This window comes from Mus caroli, unplaced genomic scaffold (genome assembly GCF_978045245.1).
Source record: "Mus caroli unplaced genomic scaffold, Mus_caroli_1 scaffold_7, whole genome shotgun sequence".
Lineage (NCBI taxonomy): Eukaryota > Metazoa > Chordata > Mammalia > Rodentia > Muridae > Mus > Mus caroli.
This window is the reverse complement of record NW_028227262.1, coordinates 16,747,627-16,752,185: the sequence shown is the minus strand read 5'-3', so window position 1 is coordinate 16,752,185 and position 4,559 is coordinate 16,747,627.

The window sequence follows — 4,559 nt, the reverse complement described above, 5'->3', positions numbered from 1 at the left end:
TGTTGCTTGATTTCTTGTTCTGATTTCTTCAATGATAGATTACACTGTTGGAAGTATAAGCAAAAACTGTTGTTTCCACAAGTTTCTTTTGGTATTAGTGTTTAACCTTAGCAGTACAAAACCTAATTATGACATCCATAATCTATTCTTAATTCTTACTTTTCACTCATATACACAAATACACACATACATATATCAAATATATACTTTCACATGTATATAAATTTACAGATATAAATTCATATTCAAATATATACACACAAAACACACATATATTAACACAAATGAGGTCATTTACACAAATTTATATACACTTTATATATAAACATTGTTATGAAGGCTGAACTGGGGCTCATCCCTGCACTTTCTAGTGTTGATTTTACAGCTGTTGGATATTCCATTTTTAAATGGGTTGATTACCTGAAGCTGTTTCATTTTGTTTTTTTAAATAGTGGTTAGTTTCATATATTATCTGTATAAGTTCAAGTCATTCAAATGGTTTGAAAAAACTATGCATCTCTGTATTAAGATTATAAAATTTATAATAATAATTTCATACATTTTTACACTTAGAAGATTTTAAATCATGTATGTTTGTCCTGTGTGTGCACATGAGTTTTATTTGTTGTGTGCACACCAACATTATGGTTAAAATTCAAGTATATCAATTCTAAAGAGATCCAAAGCAATACAAATTATATCTCAAGCCAGAAGTAATGTCTCATGCACTGATGCCTTAATCTTAGCACTGGGAAGGCAGGGCAGGTGTATCACTGTGAATTAGAAGCCAGACCAGTCTACATATCAAGTACTAGGCCAAGCAATATGTCACAATGTGATCATTTCTTAAAAAGAAAAGGAAGGAAGAGGAAGAAAAGGAGAAGACAGAGCAGAAGAAGTTGAAGCAGAAGCAAAAAAAGCAGCAGCAGCAGGATGAGGAAGAAAGGAGGGGGAGGGGAGGAGAAAAGGATGAACTATTTAATTTGTTGGGTAGCAGAAATGTTTGTTATGGAAACTACTACATCCTAACCCTGTAAAACCACTTCCATACACTGTATGCTTTTAACATAAGTAAGACTTTTCTATGGTTTCTGTTGAAGTTCAAACTAAACTCTTAATTTCCTGGCATGCAAATAAAGACATATCCCCTTTCATTGTTTTGCAAAGTTTTGTTTTGTCTCATTTCTATATAATTGACTTGATCAGGTTTAGAAGCCAGCTAGTCAAATTTTCAGTATCATTATGTAGGAAACGTGGGGAGTGACTAAGTTGATGCACGAACCTCAGTATCTAGGGGACATTAACTACTTACCTGTTGAATTACCACCAATATTTGCCTGTAGTGCCTCATCCACTTTCTCTAGTCCTTGTTTGTTTTTTACAACGATTGTTAGGGGCTCATATTGAATATCTTATATTAAAATCTGCAGAGGAGGTCATTTAGGGTTATAATTTTTTGTTGTCTCCTACTTCAAGTTAGATTTCTCCCTTGAGGTCATTTTCACCCAGGATCTATCTGTCTGTCTGTCTATATATCTATGTATCTATCTATGTATCTATCTATGTATCTATCTATGTATCTATGTATCTATCTATCTATCTATCTATCTATCTATCTATCTATCTATCTATCTATCTATGTATCTATCTATGTATCTATCTATCTATCTATCTATGTATCTATGTATCTATCTATGTATCTATCTATCTATCTATCTATCTATCTATCTATCTATCTATCTATCTATCTATGTATCTATGTATCTATCTATCTATCTATCTATCTATGTATCTATGTATCTATGTATCTATCTATCTATCTATCTATCTATCTATCTATCTATCTATCTAAATTGGAAGACGCAGGTGAGAGTCCTACCTTTGTCAATGTAACCTTACTCAGAGACCCTGTTCTGGTGCTAATGAGATGCTGGCAGACTGCTCTTCCTGGAATGGGTTGACATGGGACACACCATTGGATGCAAGCCTAAAGGCTGATGATCTTGAACATTTTAGCTCTCTGTTGTTTGCTAAAAAGTTCTTTCATACTGTTCTGTGCTTCATTAAACACTTGGGACTTAACTCTTAATGATTTATGCTAAAAATGTAACTGAATTACTACTGTACTGTGCTTCATTAAGTGCTGGGGAAGCTTAACTCTTTATCTCTCTCATTATTTACTTCGTAATGCTCTGTGCTTGATAAGTGCTGAAAAACTTAACTTTTACTTACTTTATAAAATTACTTTATAATTCTTTGGGAAATAGCATATGCTATACAGCTGGAGAAAATTCAGTAGATGTTTTATTGCTAAGGATCCTTTTCCTCTTGTCCAGAAGCCTCATCTCTTGCTGGCCAGGGAAAGGGGATGCTTCAGGCAATTAACTTATAGTGAACCAGGAAAAGAAAGTCACTCTTGTAGAAAGAAAAAAAATTACACAAGCAAATATGAATAAACAAATATATATTCATACACACATTCATACACACATACTCATACATGCATATACTTTCAATGGGCCCTGCCATCTGTCTCATCAACGTATATACTAACACACATACAAAATAATGCATATATATATATACATATATATGTATATGTGTGTACATATATATGTATATTTGGTGGATGGAGCCAAAACCCAAGCACCAACACATAAAGAACTCACAGATTCTGAATGAAAAATAAGCTCTAACCTTTATTGCATAGAGAAAGAATGCAGCATCCACCTTCATATTGCTAAATGAAAGAAATCTAAGTCTATAAGAAAACCACCTTGTCTTTGTCAGTAAGAAGAAGCCCTGCTGTTAGGGAAAAAAAAATCTATCTCCTGGTACGAAGAAGCCTGCCTATTCTCGCTGCAGCTCCTTCTTCTCTGCTCTCTGTGTTCTGCTCTGTCTGCTCCATAGTCTTACTGTTATCATTCCTAGTTCTTATATTTTTAGGATATATAATCACAAAAAATTCTAAGGATCATTTTTCAATAGTTAACATGTTCAAACAAAAATTAAAGTCACAAGTTCAATAAGAAGTAACAACAGGGATGTTAACCTGTATTTCCATTAACACTAGTTATCTAATGAAACATTTATTATATGTCACTAGCTCAACATGGTCATTGAGAATTTAAATAAATAATTATTATGTCTAAGTTAGCATGGTATATCAAGAGGCAATCATATGCTTAGTGTCTCATCAGTATTAAAATTTTGTGTAGATAAATAAAGTGAATATTTTATCTTCTGTCCTTCCACCTACAGAAAGTTATTCATCCCCTTTATGACCTTTAGTTTTCAGATAATGGTTTCACAGTTCATCTGAAAGGAATGTTTGATTATAGGTTCATTATATTCCTGCTTTCTATCTAAGTACAACAAATTTGTGACACATAAAAGCTTGCAGGGACCTAATTGCAGCCCCTTTTAATAAAGGGTTCAATAATTACTAGTATAAATTTAGGATTTTTATAGAATCATAGATAGAAATTAAGAAATCATCTATACGTCTATATAGCATCACAACAAGACAGCACATCTTTGTTGATCTGCAGAAAATTTGCCCAATCAGTTGGGTTAATGCTTAGGGAATATTATACTTATTTAATAATGACAGGAAAGGCATATCAGCTGCAAGAGTCAATTCTAAAATCAAATCTGTTTTGGGCCTTGTGAATTAGAGATCACCAATACAGTCCATGGAAATATGGTGGGCCACCTCCAGGAAGGCCACATGCTAGCCTTAGCCTTACTTAAATGGCTCCTGACAGTATGGTACAGAGTTGGGAGTGAGGCAGTGGGATTGTATTTGGATGACAGGAAGGAGGGGTAAAAATCTGTAGTTAATTTTACTGCGTTCCTGGTCTAAGTAGCCTGGAGGCACCAAGGGAGAGCCTGTTGGAATGGCAGTCTAAGATAAAGCAGAATATGAGAGGAAAGTTGGAGGGGAAGGAGGTCTAGGTATTACATTACACAAAGGTGACAGGGAGAAAGGGGAGGTTATAACAGATGGACTTCTGAATAGCTGCAGGTGAGAATGGAGACTTGGAGTTGGAAGGTGGCAGGGGTTGAATAGGGATGAGGAAATAAAGATGTGCAATTACCCACCCTCTCACCTTGCCTGATTTATATCTTTCCTTATTTGTGGAAATTTTTTTTAATTATACTTTTGATGATACAGTCTATGGTATTAACATGAGATTCTCCTCATTCCTTTATGCCCCAAACCAGTCAATTGTTTTTTGTTTTTGTTTTGTTGTTGTTGTTATATGGAAAAATTTCTGCATATTTTTTGGAGTTTGTTGCTGTTTTTCATTTTCTCTGATTGAGTGATTTAATTTTACTTTATTTTTATACTCATATTTTATCTTCTATTTGAACACATTAATTTGTATGATTTCCCCTGAATTTTCTAATTAGGTTATTGCACTGTTTTAATTTGTCATCATCTCTGCATGATTTCACTTTACAATTTGTCTTTACTGATTTCATTGTTTGTTTGAAATTCTTAAATTTGTTTTATTATTTTAGTCAGCCAAATATTTGTGTTGCTTGGCTTAGAA